Source organism: Pipistrellus kuhlii, unplaced genomic scaffold, assembly GCF_014108245.1.
Source record: "Pipistrellus kuhlii isolate mPipKuh1 unplaced genomic scaffold, mPipKuh1.p scaffold_m20_p_7, whole genome shotgun sequence".
Taxonomy (NCBI): domain Eukaryota; kingdom Metazoa; phylum Chordata; class Mammalia; order Chiroptera; family Vespertilionidae; genus Pipistrellus; species Pipistrellus kuhlii.
In genome coordinates, this window is record NW_023425573.1 from 36,493,597 (window position 1) to 36,516,993 (window position 23,397).

The 23,397-nt window shown below is 38.5% G+C and overlaps 1 pseudogene; it reads right to left on the reverse strand.

The window, feature by feature from the left end:
• Positions 1-3,080: 3,080 nt before the first annotated feature.
• LOC118709276 lies at positions 3,081-5,962 on the reverse strand (annotated as a pseudogene).
• Between the last annotated feature and the right edge of the window lie 17,435 nt (positions 5,963-23,397).

Consider the following 23,397-nt stretch of genomic DNA (forward strand, 5'->3'; position numbering starts at 1 on the left):
AAACTATTAAAGACGAGACTAACTGACTCCTGGGCAAGTGATAGAGGTCTCAGCATTCCTAAGACTAGGAGACAATCCTAACCCGCCATACAAGGGGAAGTGGTTAAACAGGGACATCCCTGACTTCTGCTGCTGGGGATGTAGGTGTGTTTGGTGATGTTGCACAGAAGACAGTTTCTACATAATGAAGAGATCCCATTTTCATCTTTTATTTCAAGCAAGATGTGACTGTTCTCAAACTAGAGAAACTCTAGGCATACAGTTTATTGATACAACAGACAGAGAAGGTTGCGGCTAGAGCCAGAGATTGCTGGCCTAGAGAGAAGAACCAGATATTAAAACAAACAAAAACCAAAACCCAGACAACAGCACCAGCCCCCAGAGCAGTCAGGTTGGAGGGCTTGTTGCTGCCTTCAGCAGAGCCTTCTATGGAAATCATCCAAGAAGGCATTAGCATATAAAGATTGTGCTTCCCCAGAGCACACACCTTTACATGAAGACTTAGCCACAGTGGCCCTCCCAGAAGCAGGCTGTGAACTTGGCCGTGCTGAGTGTGGTGAGATCGATGGGATGCAGAAAAGGACCACACGTAACAGTCTTCTGGGAGCCCTGCAGACTTCCTTGCGGGAGAAGATCCATAGACTGCAAAACCTCTTCATTGCTTGTTGTGGAAATATGAATGACAAAACTTGATTAAATGAAAGAACACTGGTTTGTTTTTAAATCTTTGGGGAGGCAAGGGAGTCCTTGTGGGAATTTCTAACACTAGCGTTAATTTTCTTGTAACCCAGAATTAGAATCCAGTTTAGCAGTTCTCCTTTTTTTCCTCTCATCGGTTCTGGGATTTATTAGGCCCCTGTTCAGGCAGAGGGATGGGCCATGCTGCTTATCTTTTGCTCTCCTTTATTTTTGGACAAGGTTTGCCTCGGTACATTTGAGAGCCTTGTTAGGAGATGATATGGAAGAAGGAGCAGGACTGTGTTAATTACCTGCAGGTCTGCTTAAATGAGCTGCGACACTTGTTTTTGTTTTTTCCCCCTCTCTAGATGCCAAAAATCACTAATGAAGCCAGAAAAGGAATATGGTGTGTTGATTACTCCTTTTTCAATCTGGAAAGAGAAGGCAAACAGACAAAAAACCAACCAACCAAACAAAACACACACCAACCAAACAAAACCCTTTGTTGATCTGAGCTCTTACGGATATTTTGTCACTGCTGATGGTTAATTACTGTCAGATTACACTTTGGGTGATTAATTGACCTTTCTTAGACAAAACAATAAGGGCCATTTTACTAATACAGCAGAAAGCTCAGAGCATGGTTTGTTACACTGTTTTTCTATCACGGGTGATTCTTCCCTTTGCCCCCCTTCTCCTCACTCTTGACCACACCCACTTGGGAAATAATTCTACAGGCACTTCCTCCACTTCATCACGGGTCCTTATCAGAAGGCTTCAAATCTCTTTTTGGAGTCATTAAGACAGATTGTTTTATTCTGAGGACGAGTTGTTTAGTACTAAGTGAAAGAAACCTAGTAACAATGCACAAGACAAAACTATTCTTATTCTCATTTCTAAAATATTTCTGGGTAGCAGTTCACCTCTAACTTTAAGCTGGCACAGACTTCACGTCAGAGCCTGAACCTGTTATCTTGGTGCTGCTGATAGCTCATATGGAACAGTTTGTATATGCAGAATGCTGCAAGGGATGAAACTATGGACTGCCTTGATTTGACCTTTCTACTAGTGGAACTCACCACGTAGCCATGAAGACAGATATACACATAGAGTTTATTTGGGTTGCCCAGGGTCCTCACTCAGGCAGCCTGCACTCTGGCATGGCTTTTCTTGTTGGGTAACAACTGCCTGGTCAGAATGTAGGTAACTCTCCATGTTAAGTTTGGCCCTAGCCTTTCTTCTGAGCTCCACATTTCCAACTGCCTCTCAGCTCTCCAGTGGAAAATGGCTAACATGGAACTCCCATGTTCCCTCCAAATTTGCTTTTTCTCTTGATTTCCTTACCTCAGTAAATGGTGCCTCCAGTCACCTCGAGCCACCTGGGTGTCTGAGACACCACTCTACTGCAGTACGCTTTTGGATTTATCCACTAGTCTTGTCACTTCTCACAGCTCTACCACTATTTCTGCCTTATTTCATCCTCTCCCATCCTCCATTATTTCTCACCTTGACTTCTTAATCTAGTCTCTGACTCCTCCAATATACTTTTCACCTTGCCTGTGGAAGAATGATCTCTGAATGGAAAATCTGATTTCATTATTCTGTGGCTCTTTAAAATTCTTCAGTGATTGTGGACAAAGTAAAAACTCCTTTACAGAGCATAGAAAATTCACTCTGATCTCTCTCATACTTACCATGCATGTGGAACTTTCTGCCTTTCTAGTTTTGGACTCTGTGCCTGGCCCTCAGTGCCCTACCTTTCTACAATTCCATTCTCCATCGTCCACCTTTCATGCCCTACCTTTCTCTCCCATCCCCACCACTCTGATGGATGCCTTTCTCATATAGAGTCACATGAAGTGTGGTCTCCCCGGCGAGCACTTTCTGAGTCCCTGTGTAGATTTTCCTTCTTATGGTGCTCTGCTCCACCTGAACTTGCTTCTGGCACAACACCCTAACAGCACATGAATCTTATTTGTGGAAGGTCTGATTTTCTCATCATCTGTAAAGTCCATTATTGTGGGGTATTACTTGCAGGTTTATCCCTATAATACTAAGCACAATACCTGCACCTAGTGTGTTCAATTAACACATTACTATAGAGTAAGCAATGGATTAATAATATTTTACAAGGCCAGTTTTAAAATAGTAATTTTTAAATAGTAATTCTTAAATAACAACTTTTCTTCTTGTTCTTTTTTCTTCTCTTTTCTTGCTTCAGAGCCTAGGTATTGAATACTTTTCTGCCAGTTACATATTATTTCTTCACTCCACATGCTGTGATGATAGCTGAAAAACAAATACAGAAAAAACCCCACCTCAAATTATATAAAAATAGGTATCAAGATTTAAATGTTTTATTTGAAAAGATACTATGGATATTATATCTCTTTCATTTCACATTAGGCTGTAAAAACAAAAACAAGCAAGCAAACAACAAAAATCTTGGAATGGGCTTGTCAAATGATGAAAATTCATCCTTTCCAGGGAAGCAGAAGACAAGATCTTCTTGCTTCACTGCCTTTTGCATTCTGCTGGGTTTTGATCATTCTTTGAGTCATAGTCTGGATCATTTTCCTTATCTTCTTCCTCTTCCTTATCTACTTCTTCACCTTCTTCATCATAATCATCTTCTTCAGTTGCTGCTCCAATAGAGTATAATATTGATCTTGTGATTATATCATGTAAAAGTGACCAGTTTCAAAGTCTGCAGCAAGGATAGCTTTAGCATCATCATCCAGATCCCCACTCTCAGGTCCTATATGTCAGCACTTCATTTGTGAAATACTCGTTGGGTTCAAAGTGAAATTCTAAAACAAAACTCATAAGCTGGCCAGCATCTGAGAACTTCACTTTAATATCTTTCAAATGCTTCAGAATTGGTTCATCATGTTCCTGAAACATATTACTGAGTAAGTCACCATTCTTAAAAAATCAGTCAACTGAAATTCAGGAATTCCCTGGGGTCTTTTTTATCCTCATCCCTTTTCTCATCTTCAATTTTGGTCTTTTCTTTCAGCGCCTCTGAAATTACATCTTCCTCATCTGGTTTCCATTCACATTTTTCTGTAGGTTCATAAATTGCATTAATGATCTTGAATTGCTTATCAAATAAAAGCTGATAGAGAACAGCATACTTTCTTTTAAGATCATGAACTTCCTTATAGGAGTTGGCTTCTATCTGTGCACATTTAATTTTAAGATTTCTGATAGCATTTCAGTGGATCCTGTTGGTGTTTCTACCAGACCATCAAGTCGTTCTTGGAAGGCTGCAAGAATCTAAGACTTTTGCATCATCTGTGTGCTTTGATTTTTGTTTCTTCACCATTTTTTTTATCTTCTTGTACTTCTTCAACATCATCCAAATCTCCATCAAGTTCAGACTGTTCCTTGTTGTCAGTCTGTAATGTTGTAAGAACTCCAAGTATTGGAGGCTAGCACAGGGAGCCAGGCAGTGGGAGCTGGGTAGTCAGTGACTGCATATGATATCTTAATTCAAAGGTGTTATGAACTAAGTGTTTGCATCTCTCCTCCTCCCCCAAATCCATATGTAAAGTTCTAAGTCTCAAAGTAATGGCATTTGGAGATAATTAGGGTTAAAGGAGGTAATGAGAGTAGGATCTTCATGATGAGATTAGTGCCCTTATAAGAAGAGATATTAGAGAGTTCTCTCCACCCTGTGCATGTGAGCACACAGTTAGATGCCTGCCACCTACAAGCCAAGAGACAAAGCCTCAGAATGAAATCACTTTGTTGGCACCTCGATCTTGGACTTCCCAATCTCCAGAAACATGAGAAAATTCTGTTCTTTAAACCATCATATCTATGGTATTTTGTTGTGGCAGCCTGAGAGAACTAAAGCAAAGGGAATATTTTAATTGGAGAACATTATGTATTAGGGTAAACTGATGAAGAAATGTATTTTTCCAATAGCTCATCTTTCTGTTCCTCTCCTCAAGTCACACCATCTAGGGAGTTACCTTGAATTACTATAAAATATAATTTGATATAATATCCACTAGGATTACTAAATCTGGCCGAGTCCGAGAAAAAAAAGTTAAGTTCTCATAATTCTGAACACATTTCTGGGATGGAATTTTTTGCACTAGCCTAAGAGTTGATCAGGAACCACTTTCTCTTAAACAAGTTTAAGATGACAAATGTATCCCAATGCTAGAAATATCTCTGAAGTGGTCTAATTGTGTAACTGCTCTTTGTAAGCTCATTACTCTTGGGCTTGGGATAGGTCTGATTTCTCTAATCAAACCTAGAGACAGTGAGGACTGCTCTTAGCTTAACAGAAAAATTGACAAAAAAAGAGACAGAGAAAGTTTGCAAATCACAGGATATAACCTTTCAATGTAGATTATTACAAGGTCATGACTGAGACATTCTTTAGAAAATGGTGCTCATCTCTTCCTACTTCTTATTCAGCTGTGGTGATGACAGTAACTTTATTTGTCCTCTACATTGACCACCCCACCTTTCTCCTGCCAAGAAAGCAACTTGGTAACAGGTGTTGGGAGGGGGGAAAAGTGGAGCAAGATTTGAGATGTCCTTTTGTGCTTCAGTGTGAGCCAAGATAGTATTCCAGAGCCAGCAGAGACCACAGGGGATTAGCACGGCTTTCTTGGAGCCATGGTGAAGAAACAGTCCATGCCAAATAAACAAGTTACATTCTCAACTTCTAGCTTGAAAGGGCAGATATTTATGTCATTTTAATGGCAGAGTCCAAATGACATTCGTTGTTATTATCATTAGATCTTCCTTAGACTTGGAAAAGAATTCACCTCTCTCTACCGCATTTGTTTGACCGAAGCGTGTTCCATGTTTTTAGTATTGCTAGGGAATTAATACACAAATAATGGCAATGCATTTCTCACACACATGCATACCTGTTTATTACGATCTATTTAAACTAAAAATCATTAGGAATTATGTATCATAGCACTCTCAAGTCTCACTGCAAGCAATTCAGTTTCTTCTGGTTCTTTTCAACCAGTTCTTATCAAACTGTAAGTGGTGAAGGACCATTTAAAAATTTCCAATCCTTAGTAGATCCATGCTTTTGTAAAATACAATAAAAATGAATCATTAGGGAAAAAGAAATACAAAATACAAATATCAATTTTTCATTATTAGATTCAGCAGAATATCAAATCGCTATAAAATTTTCTCAATGTCTGCTCTCCACTTTTCTTCTTACCTGTCCTTGACCTGTACCACATGTGCAGATGACCACATCTTGAGTAGTGTAGACAATTGAGTGAACAAACAGGTCCATAGGGCTTCTCATTTGCCTTGTCATATGGGCAGAGGGTTCATTATCTTAGAATTGCCCAGAAGTTTCTGGTCTGTTAAAACCTGGGGGCTTTCCTCTGGGCTCCCAATCTCTGGAATCCCTCTTTCCACAGAAGAACAGTGCTTTGGAAACATTGTTCCAGACAGACCGTTTTCAGTTCTCCTTCATGCGGGAGCTGATTAAACGAGGCTGGCACCCAGGTAATGTCGGTGAGCTGTGCCCTAGGAAAATGCAGCAAGGGTGGTGTAATGTCAGGTGCCTTTTACTCCAAATGACCTCTTCTGTGTATTGAAGGCTTTTCAGAAGGAAAACCAAAACACACAAAAGTGATAAAAACAGCAAGAGTTAGTAGCTAAAAGTTAGATTAAGAGTGAGGCCTCAGGAAAATGGGACAAAGGTCACAAGTAGCAGGAATTGGGGATTCACGCAGCAGAGAGAGCAGTGGTGACAAGGATGTCGGGGGTTGATTTTATTAGTAAGGATTTTAACACTTTTTAATAGTTTACCTCAGTGGTATGAAAGCAAGATGCAGTCCACGAACCAGGCCTTCACCCACAGCCCGAGGAAAAACATGGGGTTTAGACAGCAGAAGTCATCTTCTATTGTATTTGGGAAAAATTTAAAAGGGTATATAGTAGCCTGACTCCTTTAGTCCAAAAAAATGTTACTTATCAGATTCATGATATTCTTTACTGTCCATCATGTACAATAGTTGGGAAGCTATTCTTTAATACTCTTGCTTTCAATTTACTCAGCACATTTTATTTTTAAGAATTCCAAATATTGCCTTGGCCAGTGTGACTCGGTTGGTTGGAATTTCGCCAGGTGCACCAAAAGGTAGTGGGTTCAACCCACAGTTGGGGCTCAGAAGGCAACCAATTGATGTTCTCTCCCACAGCGATGTTTCTCTCTCTTTCCCGCTAAAATCAATAAGCATATCCTGGGGTGAGGATTAAAACAAAAAGAATTCCAGATATTTTTACCAATGTTATTTCATTTATACACACATTGTTGTTGAGATATAATTGTTATTCATTGATATATCCAGGCAACAGTTCTTTATAAAGGTTAGCAATCTATATAAAGTGGTAGGAGCCATATCAATTTCTTCCAAATTTGTGAGACTAGACTTCAAGAAGGAAAATATACTTGATGTTTTATATATTTTTAAGATTTAAAAATCCATTATGGGCTTTGATACATGTTCTGAAGTAAAAGCAATAAGACCATCTGTGCTCTTTCCATATGATAAACACTGTTTGCTAGCTTCATAAGGAAGCCTATGAGGTTTACCAACAGGGAAAAACTTTCGAGTGTTTTGAAGCAGTTGCTAAATATGTGTTCCTGATTGCTTTGCATTCGTTGTTAATGTAGGTTCTAATGACATGGGACCTGTCAGTATTAAGGAGATTTTGGCTGAAATTTGTTTTCCTGTGAGAATCACTTCCCCCGTGTATACCCTCGCCCTGATTCAGTGCATTTCCACCCAGTTCTGTGAGATCCTCATCATCCACAGAATGCTGTTAGGTGTTGGGTTCTCTCCTGAAGTTAGGGAGCAATGAGCAGGATCTCCCAATAAAGAGATTAAATGAAGTTGAAATAAACGAGTGCAATTTTCAATTCAATGCATATTAAATTTTGTCTTATACCCAACTAATGCTCAATATGTGTACAATTATAATCATAGAGGGAACATTTTTATTTTTTGGCTTCCCAAATCTGAATCCCATCCCTGTGTTGGAGGAATTCCCCATTTTAGGAGGCAAGGTGAGAAGCAGAGCCCACCCCCACTGTGATGCTGAAAATGCTGAATACCTTTTCTCTCAGTACCCCTGGGGCTCAGCCCATCAGGCACTCCCGCCTGAAATTTGGCATTCTAGGGTCAGGGTGCAAAGAAGCAGGCATGGTGCACAAATCATCCTAGTACAAGTGCTCGTGATGGCTGGGGAAGGGGAGGCAACCAGTGTTTAATGACTGTGGCAGAAGTGTGTTTGGCTGATCCTAAGTGCCATTTTGGTTCTTGTCCTGGCTGTGGATGCACAGTTTTCCTACCTGTTTTCTGAGTGTGGTTTTCCAGTCTTCCCCATGATTCTGTGAGTGACTTACTACATTATTTTCTGCTTTATCTTTTGGAGTTGGTTTCTAGTGATAGCAATTAAGAGCCCTGATACACTATTAAATATGAAAATTATGGGAACTTGGTTATTGGTAAAATGTGTATTGTCCTCATTCCAAATAAACAGAAGGAACACTTGTTTTTAGGTGAGGTCACTTGAGTCTGTGGTAGCCTTGGATGGCAGATAAGTGAAGACCAATATATTTGGGATCAGGAAAAAGAAAGATAAAGCCCTAATACCACTATTCCCTTCCACCAAAACAACAACAACAAAAAACCCAAAACCCCTCTCAAAAGATAAAGCCCACACTCCATAGCTTGAGTAGAAAAGTCTGCACAATTGGAGTCAAATCCAATCATTTTGGTCTCATTTCTAAGAAGGTTCTCCTGAGCCATTCTATCACTCCCTTCAATCCTTCAGCCAATATTTACTAAGTCCTACTGCGTGCTAGAAGCAGTGGCCAAAATAGTTGATTCCTAGTCCCTCCCACATTTTGTCTCCCACTCATGTTCTTCCTCCCTGGAATGAGCCTCCTTTCTACCTCCTTTCTTCTCAAATCTGCTCTTAAGATCCATCTTTATCATGTAACCCTTTATATTTTAATATAAACTCTTCCTGCTCTGAATATGAATACAATTATTTTTGGTGCAATTCATTGGAAAATAGACAAAACTATTTCATTTTGAACTGTTATAAAAATGTTCTTTTTGACTTTTTAAAAACATGTTTTATATTTCTTTCATCTCTCCACTGGATTATAAAATATGAGACCATGTTTTCTAATATTTAGGTATCCTTTGTGAATGCTTTCAAAATAAGCATGAGATGTTTGCTGCTTACAGTCAAAGTCTTAGCTAGTGATATTTGTAAAAAAGGGAAAGGGATACCTTGGCCCTTGTCATGGTGGCAGGCATACAGATTCAAAGTTGAGACACCTCTCCAACCCAGCAATGACTGCTTGGGCAGTATCTTCTTCTAAAGAGAAAGAAAACTTGCTCAAGTGGTCATAAAGGTGATCCCTAGCTTAAATTCCTCTGGAAGAATGAAGAATAAATGAAAGGGAGTGGCTAGCAGGGCATATTCCCAGAAAGCAAGGCCTAATTAAAGTTCACTCTGGAGTTCCTTTTAGAAGCAGTGTTTCTTAATTGCAAGAAATACATAAATGAGTTTCTGAAGGAGCTTTAGTGCAAACTAAAAGGCCAAGTATTGAGCAGAAGGAAGGAAAGGAAGCACATTATCCTCCTTTTCTGTGTGCTCGCAAACCACCTAGTTATCTGACAGTTTTACAATTTCACTTAGAGGTCACCGATGATAACTCATTTCCTAATGCTGGCCACTTAAGTAGAAGCAGATTACTGTGGAAGAGTAGAGTAGATAGAAATACTAATAAAGCCAAGCATCTATTTTTCATTTCCAGCCCGATCACTAAACTTTTACCAAAACTGCATGTGATACATTTTAAAGTGTCCTTACATATCAATAAAATTGATTTGAACAAGTTGAATCAAACCTACAATTAGAGTAAAATTGGCAACACTAATATGTGTTAACGATAGGTGGGCCACCTAATTTTGAGAAATAGTAATGATTAGAATGCAGCCTTGACCTTGTCTGTTCGACTTTTTAGTAAATTTAATCTTACTTCTAGTTTTGGCTAAGGTAACACATGTTTGATAAAAGGAGCTCTTTCTCTGGGTTATAAACGGAATATTCTGCTACTGCTTGAAACCAAACTACTCAATGAATTGTTTTCCAGCTAGAACAAGGATGAAGTGCCATATTTAATTTGGTTCACTGCATTCTCTTTACAAAATCCTTGTGACTAGATTTCATTGGCCAAAGCAAGTCATATGGCTGCTCTGGAGGCCAACAGGGGTGGAGATATATAATTCTCCCAGGAGGTGGTGCATCACAAGTCAGGTGTCCAACCCTAACATTTGTGGGCCAGGTTTGTAAAATCTTTTCACAGAGAGGGCAAGAACATTTTTAAAATATAAAATCTGCCATAAAACATGAATCCATTTTTCCCCCCCATCAACCTTTCAAAAGCTCTTCAAAAACATACTTTTTTTCAAAGCTATAAGTTCTTCATTTCTTTTATTGTTTTCTAAGACATAGTTTTTAATTTCTTTCCATCCTCTGAGCATGCTCTATTTGCATTTGCTGGCCTATGAAGCTTCATGTTTACAGGGACTGTTTTGAGTAGTTTGGTTTTAAGCAGTAGCAGAATCTGTTTTGTTCTCCACCAGATCATCAAGGCCTAGCACAATACTAGCACATAGAAGGCACTCAGTAAATATATATCAAATGAATAAAATGTTCCTTTTAGGTTGTGACCTGATCAATGCACATTGTAATAGAAATATCACCACCCTATTGTAGATCTTGTGTATCTTTTAATATAGTTTAGAATCACATGCATGTGATAATATGACCCTGATTCCATTATTGGCTAAAACATTTTCCATAGTTATTTTCAAACTTTGGTCATATATTATTGTAAGATTAGGTTTTTGAACATATATATACATCTTGACATTTTCCTACTTATAGTAACAGCTTATTCCATTCAGTTCATCACTCTAACTGCTTAATATTTTTTATAATCTTGATTTAGTTACCTGATATATTTACTATTTTCATAAGTGTCATATGCAATCACATGAAAATTAGGGGACTTTACCTTCCATGGCTTTGTTCAACATACTAAAAAAAACAAAAAAAAAAAACAGAGCAGGAAACATCTTCTGTTGGACTGTTTTGTGGCAGGCTATCTGAAATGTCCTTCCAATCTATCAATTTATTATTGTAAACTTAGTTTTTTTTTTTAGAGTTTCCCAGACAAGCAAGCCTGTATGAGCCCTTGGCACTATAGGAGTCTGACTCTGGGCTCCACCATGTACTAGCATATATTTAACATGTGTGAGCCCTGGCTTTCTCTTTGTATAATGGGGGATGATGTGATTGGAGAAGGTAAGTTTGATTCTGTACAGTTATATATGTGAAATGCTAAGCTGAGTATTAGGTTCCTAGTGGGTTCTAGGAACCATGTTTCCTTCCTTTTCTGCTCCTTTGAGTATCCTGTTTGCAGCTCTTCTTGGGTTTATTTTCATTGGGTTCAGAATTACTAGTAGAAGGCAAATTTACTGAGTCGCTTGATTCAAGTACAATCCCCACACCCAGAAATATCCACTCTGGATGTCAGAACATAAATGTAACACCATGCCACTGAAGTGTCCATTTTCAAGTAGCCAGGAATCTTGGAAAAGTTTTCAAATCCATATATAATCCTAGGAATGTCCCTGGATATTTACCTAGGAGAATAACAAACTCTAATGAGACTCTTGGACTATACTATTTCTTTTCCTTTTTAAAAAATAAGACTCTTTTATATCATTGTACTTTGCTCAGGTAGATCCAAATTAGTCTGAGCTGGGTAACAGAGGGAAACACAAGAGGAATTTGGCTCTGGAAATCCATGTTCCAGAAAACCCACTTGTAGCTATAAAGAGGAGCTTAGATGAGATAAGAGTGGGCTCTGGGGATTTCAGGATGTCCCCCTTCTCTTTTAGTCTCTTGATCTCAAATGTCAAGTTAATTTTAACCTAAACTTCTGACTCATTTTAACTAAATGCAATACCTACATGTATTTTCAAGATTACACCACACTAGTAAATTTATGGTCTAGCCATTATTCTTCACTTCAGCTGGATATGGAAGTATATTAAAGGCATTGCACCTCACTTTAAGTACCTTTTTATTTGTACTGGTTCGGTTATTCAGTCATTAGCCTAGTTACAGTCCTTCTGCTTGGGCTCAAACCACACAACTGGGTCCAAGGACTCAGACCTACCCTGGGTCCCGGTGATAAAGGTGCTTTAGAAAAACACATTGGCAGACTTAGCAACATATAGCTTGAGACAAAGGTCGAAGCATTTCTAGCTGAAAGGAAAGCACAGGAAATAAGAAGGCTGGGCCCGGGATTACCCAGGATGAAATGTTTAAGCTTGCAGGATGTGACGTGGATGGGAGGGAAAGTAGCTTTGAGCAACTGAGAGAAAGATCTGTTAAAGTGAAGAGCAATGGGCGGCCTAAAATCTGTGCTGTTGATCTGACAGTTGCTATTATTTTTGTGCCTAGTTTTAGTGGATTCAGAAATTTTTCTTTTCTACATTTTTGAATTAAGTTATATGAGATTATGATGAATTATTTTGTGACATTACATTCCTTTTGTGATAACGAACAAACAACTAAGCAAAAAACACAGTAGGAAGAGCTACAGACCATATCAGATAATTTAAGTCAGATTACAATTGTTCAGAAACATCATTTTATTATATGATAGTTGAACTTCATGAATATGGACTCCAGGAACTCAAAATTTATGAAATGGAGGCAGAGCCGTTCTCCCCCCCCCCCCCCCCCCCCCAGTTTATCTTACATTGAAAGAAAGAAAAAGGATCTGGGGAACAGAAATGATGGAAGTGGGCTTTCATATGAACCTCATTAGGAAGGCATGCTGTTTCCAGTATTTTAGGAGCAAAAATTTATGTAGAAAGTTACTAGGATACTAATTGAAGGCATTATTTTCTATTCATCAGAATAAATATGTAAGCATCTCTGTTTCTGATAATTTGTAAGCCTCTGTCCTTTATTGGGTGTAGTAGTTTTTATTTTATAAGATATTTCTTTTCAGTAGGGGTGGGCTAGAAGGAGTCAATAAGGAAAAAAAGGGGACATCTGTAATACTTTCAACAATAAAGATGAAAAAAAATAACTAATTCAGACTAGGCTATCATGCATTAGTCCAAATCATTAATATTTTATCTTACACTAAAGTGTCTATTGAAGGGTTTATAAACAGACTATTTTTAAAGATATTTGGGATGTGGTCTCTCCTACACAATGGAATAAATTTCTGTACATGGAAATGGAATAAATACACTTATTACAGAGATTATTCTAGAGCATTTAAGAGATTATATTAAGGAAGAGGCAGCAAAAGTGAGAAAAATAAAACAGGATGGGAGGTAACCCATGTGAGGTGATGAAATAAGCCTGTTAGAGAGTTGGTGAGAAACCATATATTGTACAGTATTTTGGTAATTTAAGAATGTACCAGTGAAAAGGAAATAAACTAACAGACGAGAATGAGAAGAACAGTGTCCTTAATAGTACCAGGAGTTGAAGTGAATTTTAGGGGAAAGTATTTAGTCACATACCTGGCTGTTCCCTGAGATATCACATTGCAGCCTCCATTTTCATTTCAAGTAACGGAGTGCAGATGAATGCTTTGGATAGTGGCAAGGGATTGAGAGCATTATATAAAGCGGTGCTATTGAAACTCTCAGTGCAGAGATGAGTTCCAGTTGTCTAGCTTCCATTCTAGAGACCAGAGGAAAAAAAAGAAAGAAAAGATGACTTCATTACCCAAATGCTCAAGTCAATGCAAAATGTTGGGTAGGCTGACAGACGTCATCTCCCTCTCTTCCTCGCTGGATGAATTGTGAACCACATGTGAAAAAATTAGAACCAGATGGCTCTAAAATTAATGCCTCCACTTCTCTGGAATATATATATATATATATATATATATATATATATATATATATATACACACACACACACACACATACGTGTGTGTGTGTGTGTACTTATATTCTGTACATGAATACAAATATGGCTTTGGCATAGTACATATTAAAGACCTATCATTTTATCTTTTAATTACAGGTATGTAAAATTTCAAACATGCACAAAGTAAACAGAATAGTAAAATAAACTCCCATGTACCAATCACTCATTATCATATTTTGTCCTTCTTGCTTCAGATCTACCTCTACTCAATCCCTATCCCCTATTCAATAATTTTCAAGTTTTTCAAGATAAAATTTACATACATCAAAAAGTTTTAACTCTACAATTTTGACAAATGGGTATACCCAATGTAATCCACAGCATCATTTCATTTTAAGCCCCAAGGTTTTCTACAGGGGTCTGAAGACTGAATGACTTGGATCCCACTTTAATGTCAGAATGGCCAACTCATGCCAATGGCTTAGATGGCATGATCATGTGGTACTGGATACATTAAAGGGATGGCAGGGCAGGGAGGGATGAAAATAAATATATATGCTAAAAAGAATCTAGGAGCAGAAAGGAAGAAAATGTACCCTGCAAGAAAAGAAGTTGGACATGGAATAGTCTATAAAGAAGATAAGCAAGCCACGAGAGAGAAGCGACTTCATAACTTTACAGACTCCATGAGGAAAAGAAGACACTTCCTACTTTTCAGCTTTTAGATGACAATCACAGGAATCCCAAGCTTAAGATATTACTTGGACCATAAGTGTCTTAAAGCTTCTCCACAACCTGTTGAAAAGGCCCAGGATAGAGTGTTGCTTATGGTGATACAGAGACTTCAGTGCACGTCTCCCCTCCACCCTACACACCGCACCTTTGGCACGGGCATCCTTTTTATTTCCCGCCTGACTCCCTTACCTGGACATGTTGTTGATCATCACTGATATTCCTATTGCCTCTCAAATCTTAGAGAATTTGGGGAAGATAAGACACTAGCAGATGCATAGTCCAGGAGAAGGCCAAATGCCCACTGTTAGGGTGCCTTCTCTCTATTCTCCTCCTTCCCACACCAATTCCATTTTTAAGGCAGTTGTCTAACCTTCAAGACCCACTACTCTCTTCTACACAGTCCAGCCAAAGCAAACTCCCAGAGGGAATGCATCAAAATGCTGCATTGCTTCCTGGTGAATTCCATCACCCTCAGCTGTTTTCTCTGGATCCCACATACATTTGCCAGGTGATATCTTTGTCTTGGCTCCAAGACTATTCTGGTGATTGGACCTGAGTGCTGTAGCTTGGAACTTTACTCAGGATTGATTCCAGATGGTCCCTCAACTTCTAATTTTTAGGTTTTCCTCTCTTCCATTTGGTTCTGGATTGGTGGTGTGGGCAAAAAACCATTTTCACTGGTATCATCTTCCTTAATGGTAGGCAAAGGCAAGAAAATTTCGGCAAATTACTATAAAAGTTTAAGAGTAGGAGACAAAACCATTTTTTTTTTGTTGATAGAATAATATTAGAGTTTTTTTTCTTTAAGGCATCTGGTTCCCATGTCTGTTGGTTTCCCCAAAATAAACATGTTGTGGTAAAGGTTTAATATAATGCACCCTATTTTTTTATACACTAAATGTAAAGTCAAGTTCAAAGACTCTACTCTATGTCCTCAAGGTGGTACCTTGCTTTGTAGCTTGAGGAAAAATGAGCTTTAATGTGTTTGGTGGGGGAATATGAAGAACCAATATTGATCAATGAGGTGTTATTCATTTTTTAATTTGTTTTTATAAGCTCACACATTTGGTTAAGAATATTAGATTTAGCACATCGATCTAATTATAGCACCTAAGCAGAATTTTGGAGGCTAAGCACAACTAGTAGAAATGTATTTATCAATAGAACAATTTTGGTTTTCTTCAGTAAACTCATTTAGCAATGAAAACGTTAAAATTTTACTATATATATATATATATATATATATATATATATATATAGTAAAATTTTAACAATATATATATATATATATAGTAAAATTTTATAGAAAACAAAATAAACTCATATATGTATATATGAGTTTATTTTGTTTTCTTCCAAAAATTCCAAGAATTGCAGCATTTGGTAAATTGTTATTCACTCTACTTATATATTTTTTCTTTTTAATGTTTTTGTTTTGTCTCTTCATCCCCATTCCAGTCCTTGACTTTCTAGATAAGTACACCCAATATTTCTTGGTCTATAACCACCTAAAACTCCTCTAGCTCCTTGGCCATTTTAAAGAAAAGTCTGGCGTTTTGTTTTGTTCTATTGTTCTTTGTTTCTTTCCTTGAGCAACCCTGTGGTGTAGTTTGTTCTTAGTCCTCCTTTCCTGCTCCCAGTACTTCAAAAGTACAATCAGATCTTTGCTAAACTTAAAATAGATCTTATTTTACTACTCAGTGATACTTATCATCTTTTATTTTTTACACTGCTTACATGTTTCTCTTTTTTTCCCCTCTGCAAGGATTGACTTTCATGGTTTTTAAACTTCTTTATTCTTCATGGTATCTCTTCATCTCCTCCTTTAAAAAAATTCTGGTGCCCACTGACTGCTGGCAGCTTGATTTCTGATGGATTTACTTTATATAAACACACAGTACTGAAGCACTTTTGAATTGTGCATGAAATCTATGTCCAGATTTAGAAAAAAATAATAAATTCACCAGCCATGTGCCTTGAAGGATCTGCTTTGTTTATTCCTTTCTGTAGCGGAGGACCACTGCTGATTTAGTTTGGATTCATGGGGGCAAATGAGCCTTTGAGTGTAAAACTGTATGCCAGTTGGAACTGAGCTGCTTTTACACACTTCAGGTGCAAAAAATGCAAAATAATGAAAGCCTGGCATTGGGGTATTTGCTGCGGTAGGATTGCTGAGCCAGCTGAAGGCTGAGGGTCTAAGTATCCCATAAGTAATTTCTTCTTTATTTCTACCTGATTCCCCCCTCCCCCACTCCCCTTTCTGGTCACTAATGCCATTTTCATAATGAGCAGTGACACTGATAACATGTATATATTTATATGTTAAATCTGAATCTATCCATATAATTGTTAATAGCAGAGTAGAATACATACATACTGGTGATAGTGTTAAAATAAGTTTCAGGCAATCAAATTTTTACCCAAATTTAATAATAGCAAAAACTATATAATTGCTCTACTTCTAATTTAGGAATATATGTGCAAGTGGGCGCAAAATCATGGTTAAGTCTTTCCATCCTTGGAGGAATTTTTCTTGAATACATTCTTTAGAATGCTTAGTAAGAAGAATCTCTATATCCAGCCATTTGATATTCAAAAAAAAGCTGCTCTCCTCCTGTAAGACTTCTTGCTTTATTTGGAAGAAAGATTTTAGGGGAAGTTGGGAGGATCTTGACGTTGCTGCAGTGGAGATAGGCCTTCTTGTCCTCTAATGCAAGGCAGGCATGTTACAAGGAAACTCAAATTTCTCTCGGCATGGATCATGAAGACAACCCTTCTAAGAGATATGCAATTACCGAGGAGTTGATTGCTGCTCCATCCTTCACTCAAAATCCATCCTAAAGGAAATGAGGTAGGCTTTTGTAGCACTGAGTCTGTTCTTTTTCTCTTCTGAATAAAGAAGGTGGAGGACACTGTGGAAAGACTGCCAGTCTGTTTTTATTTATTTATTTTTTAAAATGTTATATTCTGGAGAACTTTTTCCAAGACCCTTCACCTTCAGATGCTGCCAGCTTCAAGGTCAGGTTTAGTTTAGTTTATCAGCTCTAGAAATGGGAATCAGGCAAGCCAAAGCTACAAGAAACAATTGCAGCCACTGCTCTCGCTCTGCCTTTGTGAATTTGGTAGGTCCTATAAAGCCGGAGAGGGATTTGGAAGCCGGAAGCTGGCACCTCCCTTTCATTCAGCCCAATCTCCCGCTAGAACAGGGCCCCGCATGGACCCGGTTTACAGTGAATGAGGCACTAGTTTACTTTCATTCATGTTTCGTTCATTTCTCTGATCAGTGTCCAGCCTCTTTTACTACATTTTGTGTCATTTGTTACTACTGCCCTGAGTATAAACTTGATACAGACTTTGTATGTTTATGGGCCTGAGCTGCTCAGGACGATAGTATTCAATACTCCCTGGCCTTCTTCCAGAAGTTTGCTTTATAAACTTCACAATTATATGACATGAGCTCCCAGAAAACCAAAGCCTTCGTGTCAAACAACTGTGTCAGGTCTTATTGCTCATTTTTGCTTTTCTCTTCTAGCAGATGGCAGGGGAGGGTGGATCTTCTCAGGTGGGGGGTCCAAGGAAAATCCCATGTGATTGACAGAGGCCCATGTGGGGTCACTCAGGTCAGACTTGACATATGATCAGGTGAAAATTCAGCTCCAGAAACTTGGAGAAGACCTCAGCTCCGGAAACCATTTTAAAAGAAAATTAAACTTTCTAAAATGGTTTAAACACATGTTTTTAATACTTGTTAAATGTCTTTTTCTTTCTGGAAAAGACATGCTTCAAGAAAATGAAGAAAAAGGTAAATATTTGGCAAAATAATCTTTTATACAAATGCCCCTGGGTAAAAAGCAAATGAAAATTGTACATATTACCCAGCTGGGCTCTGTTCTACACCTGCATTTTGTTTTTCTTTCTTCTCTCTTTATTGTCTATACAATAGTTTGCTTCATGTGATTTCTTAATTAAATATTTAACAGCACACAACTGTGGAGGTTGGCTGATGTTGTGCTGTGTTTTATTGCAGCAGTTTAATGTTTGTATTTATACTTTGTGGTGGTATGAAACCTCACGGAGCACTCTCTTTCATGCCGAGAACTGAATGAATCTCAAAGAGAGGAGTTCAGCCTCTGCTAGCTCAGAGAACCCACCTGCTGCTGTGCTGACATGGAAGCCCTAATGTGACCCGTTCAAATACTTCTTTAGGGCAGAGCTCCCTTTTGCTTAATGGGAAAGGATGCTTTGTTGCTTTGTCATCTATTTTACAAAGGCTTTTTTGTCTTTATATATAGAGTGGAAGAGGTAGGGATAGAAATGGAGAAACACCCTGCAGTGACAGGGCAATGAGGCGGCTGATTATTGGCAAGAGGGAAATCGTCACTGACCTAGCATGAGTCATAGACTAGCCAGCTGGGCTTGAGAAGGACTTGGCAGCTTGTTGTGTGAGTGGTGATAGGAGGGTGTCAAAGGGTGAAATGCCAAGGGCCTTTAAATTGGCCCAAGGAATTGAAAATCAGGTAGTTAGGGAGATGGTTTGTTCAAAGGTGAGCTGGCATTTGGACAGGGATTTTCCTCTCTGCAGATGGTGACTGCAGTGGCAGAGCTAGAGAGGAAATTGGGGGGCCTTGCCCTGGGTGCAGGTGGAAGAGCCAGACAGGAAGTGAACATCAAGCAGGACTCTTGTGGCCTTTGACCAAAGTCTAGAGCTGTGCTTCCTAAACTTGTTTAGGGCCTTGGCACACTGAGAACGTGATGAAGACTTGCTGTGGGACCTCACTCTAGAACAGGGTTTCTCAACCTTGAATTAGTGACATTATGGACCAGATAACTCTTTGTGCATTGTAGGATGTCTAGCAGCATTGCTGGCTTCTGCCCACTAGATGCCAGTAACCTCCCCTCCCCCAATAAACCCCACTCCAAATAGTGATACCACTAATGTCTCCACATGTTGCCAAATGTCTCCTGGGGGGGGGGGGGGGGGCAGAATTGACCTTGTTTTGAGAACCACTGCTCAAGAAATATACAAATGTGTCCAAAATTTCCCAGAAATGAGAGTATGCGGCCTCTTAGAACCTTACTCGTGATCCTTCCTGGGGTTAATAATATTAACATATCTTCCTGGGGTTAATAATATTAACTTCCTGTTCTGACTCCTCAAAGAAGCTAAGTCTTTAATGTCACAGAATGGGTCTAAGAGTCACAAGGGACTCACTTTACCAACTTTTGGAAATATATGGACAATCTTTATCCTATAAAAAAGGGAGGCTGCCAAAACCAGTTTGGCTCAGTGGATAGAGTGTCAGCCTGTGGACTGAAGGGTCCCAGGTTCGATTCCGGTCAAGGGAACGTACCTGGGTTGCAGGCACATCCCCAGTAGGAGGTGTGCAGGAGACAGCTGATAGATGATTCTCTCTCATTAATGTTTCTAACTCTCCCTCTCCTTTCCTCTCTGAAAAAAATCAATAAAATATATTTTAAAAAAGGGGGGAGGGAGGCAACTGAGGTTCTTGAATTTAAATTACCCATTCTGGCCACACCTACATTTCTTAGCTGCAATGTCATGGGGTACAAGAACCCAGATTCCCTATTTCCTGGGACAAAGACATCCTTGTCCAGTGGTTCTAAGGCTAACAGCTTATGAAACTTTGGTATAGTCACTGTGGTTAGTGAATACATAACTGCACTGCACTATATCATTCTTCCATGCTTCTTTCCTTTATACTCTACTCAATGGGCTCTCAGGTATGACTGTCTTTCTACCAGGTACTCCACATATAGAAGTGAAGGGATTTTCCTGTTTGTAGTACTGTAATGCAACATTTCCCACAGGGAAAGCGGGTACTATTGTCAGTGATTCTTGTAGATGAACAGAGACATCAAGGTCTGTAATGATGAGTAGGGTGGGTGCCAGCTGTGGGTGTGTGGCATGCTGCTGGGTTAGCCTTGATGTGGGAAGTTAGATGTGGCCAAGGGGCAGGTATGTGTATTTCTCTTCAGGATGGTTTAGGGTAACTTAGTGACTGTTCAGCTCAGTCCACAATACTTGTTGCCATGTGAAGAGCTGAATTGATGACCATAGTAAATGATTTTGCTTATGTTTTGTGTAATAGTGTTTTATTACCTAGGTTATTGCCAACTCCCTTTCAAAAACATGGATGCTGTATATCAATGCTTCTTAACAATAGTTGTACTGCCTCTGGTGGAGAAAGGGGGCATTTTAGAGATGGAGGGGAACAATTTTGGTTGACATAATGAATGGGAGACTGAGCATTTATGAGCAGAGGCCAGGGATACTGTATATTAAAGATTGTGACATGAGCTACATGAATTTTGGATGTCTCACAAGATTTGTTTATAATTATCTGAACTTTGAACCTAATTCAAGTTAATATGGGAGCACAAAGTAGTTTTGCTCAATCTTAATGATGACTGAAATTTCCAGGCATACAACTAGTATTTAATTGAGAAGAGATTGTCCAAAAAAGAGATTTTTGTTTGGAAATTTACCAAGAAGTTTTCATTTCCAAAAATCATGTTACAAGTACTGATTTGAGTTACTCTGTATAATATATTGTATTAATCTGTATCAGCATAGTCCTATTTATGATAATTCTGTATATGTTAACATAAATATACAAATACTAGAGGCCAGGTGCACAAATTTATGCACAGGTGGGATCCCTCAGCCTGGCCTGTGATCAAGGCCGATGGAGGTCATCTTGCCCAATTCTGATTGGGGCTGATTGGGGCTGGCCGGTTGGGGAGAGGGACCATGGGAAGTTGGCTGTGGGAGCGCACTCACCACCAGGGAGCAGCTCCTGCATTGAGTGTCTGCCCCCTGGTGGCCAGTGCGTGTCATAGTGACAGGTTAACTGGTTGTTTGGTCATTTGGTTGCTTAAGTGTGTGTGTGTGTGTGTGTGTGTGTGTGTGCATGCATGTGTGCTCTGTGTGTGTGGCTACAGTGGAGGGACCATCATTTCAACATAGGTTCCTAACTCTCATAATTATTTTGAATCATAAAGAAACATGATAGCCCTGGCTGGTGTGGCTCAGTTTAATGGGTGTCATCCTGGGCACCAAAAGGTTGTCAGATCGATTCCCTATAGGGCACATGCCTGGGTTGTGGGCTCCATCAAGTAGGAGACATGTAAGAGGCAGCCCATCCATGTTTGCCTCTCCTTCTCCCTTCCTCTAAATAAATAAATATATTTTAAAAAAGAAGCACAATAGTTTTCATCACAGAGTATTGTTTTGTAGTGACATGTTTTCACCTTTAGCTATGTAGCTATTTTTCTGTAGGGAATATAAAGATTGCGTAATTTTTTTAATATGAAGCCAGACCTTCAGCTTCAACCACACCAGACAGCAAAGTGGAATATTCCGATGCTGAACTGAAGGAGAATAAGGATTTCTCTAGCTCAGTGAAAGGAAGTTTCTATTTTTCCTAGCACCTCTCTCTTTTTCTCCCTTGACCCATTCTGGGCATGATCACATCTTCCTCATTGTCCAACAGCTCTCCCATTTTCAATTTCCAAACAGATGAACTGCTCATGTCAAATATCAAAATTAATGAGGATTATGTTCCAACAACTCTTACTTTTCTCAGAATGATCCCATTATATGTTTCTTTTAGGTTTTATTTTTTCCCATTTGAAGTTATTTAAACTTAAGAGTACCATCCTCATTGGTCTTGGGAAAGTAGAAGTTCTTGGATTCCAGCACATGATAACCTTTACATTTGCCATGAATACCTAACTCTTTCTTTATTTGAGATTTTCTTTCTACTTTTAGTGACTTCTTTACTGGTATCATTAACTTATTCTCCTGGATCTAGTTTTAGCTATGATTTATAAGAAGAAGTCTTCAAATAAGATTGCTTTTACCTGATAATTGAAAGGACCTCTAACCATTTCTCTAGCAAGAATAAAAACAGTTCACTTTATTGAATACTTTACTATATGTTAGGCACTATTCCAAATTCTTGATGTCTATTGATTCATTTAATTCTCATAAATAACTGTGTGAAGTAGAGGCTATTATTATTCCCATTTTGTAGATAAGGAATTTTGGAAAAATTAAATAAGTTACCCAAGATTTCACAATTAGTTAATGTCTTTCTCTGTCCTTCAATTGTAAATCATTTAATACTCTAAATAGAAAAGCATCCTACAGAAAAATAAATTGAGAAAGTATAAGACTAAATCCATCACCAAGACATTCCATCAGAGTTGTGGTTGTGGTAGGCCTAACTTTTCCCTAAATATTGGCTTACAATCACATTCTCATTACTCATATCTAAACTATATATAGCAGCAATATATCATCTAAGAAGGATGACTATAACAGTTGATGCTAACAGATTTCAGTGTAGGTTTCTTTTTCCTTTGTCTGCTGTCCTATTTAATGGGTAAATTATTCCTAATCAGAGAACTAAAAAGAATCATATTTAAAAGCAAGTTATGAAGTTTCTCTGAGGATAGATATATGATCATAAGCATATGACCCTTGCTTGTCTTATATTTAGGGCGAGGAGGTTGGTTGTTTATTTTTGCTCAATTATTTATTTAGATTTATATGCACTCATGGATATTTATTGTATATTCTATGGATTACAATCCACTACTGTTATGATTATTTAATTTTTATTGCTCAAACTGTCCCATCTTTGGCCATTGGGAGCTCCTTCAAGTTGGCTTCTGTGTCCTTTCAACAGGATCATGACTTTTTAAACAAAAATATTTCTTTACTTCCTCAAACCATAAGATGCTCCAGGCTCATCTTATATTTTTCCTGTCCCAGCTCCAAAGCCAGCCACTTCTCCAAGGAGTCCTGGTCTCTTTTCTTGGAGATTTTTGCGGCATTTTCCTAGTATTTGTGGTTTTGCTTTATTCAGTTTCAGTCACCTGCAGTCAACCATTGTAAAAAAAAATAATAATTCCAGAAATAAACAATTCATATGTTTTAAGTTGCACACTGTTCTAAGTAGC